Genomic DNA, 213 nt, shown 5'->3' with positions numbered 1-213 from the left:
GTAATCTCTCTCCCTCCCTGACATGTTCATGAAACCGAAAACAAACAAACTCGCTTTCAGAACAACCCAACCGCTCTCCCAAGACAAGGAACTCGAAGCCTCTCGTCTTAAGTGGCAGACGATGTCCTTGAGGAGGAGGCGGCGTGAGAATCCTCGCGGGAGGATCTACGCTGAGAGCGGGACGTCGTGGTCTTGTACGATGATAAAGCGGAT

This window comes from Penaeus monodon, chromosome 23 (assembly GCF_015228065.2).
Source record: "Penaeus monodon isolate SGIC_2016 chromosome 23, NSTDA_Pmon_1, whole genome shotgun sequence".
Taxonomy (NCBI): domain Eukaryota; kingdom Metazoa; phylum Arthropoda; class Malacostraca; order Decapoda; family Penaeidae; genus Penaeus; species Penaeus monodon.
The sequence above is the reverse complement of the archived record's forward strand: the minus strand, read 5'-3'. Positions refer to the sequence as shown.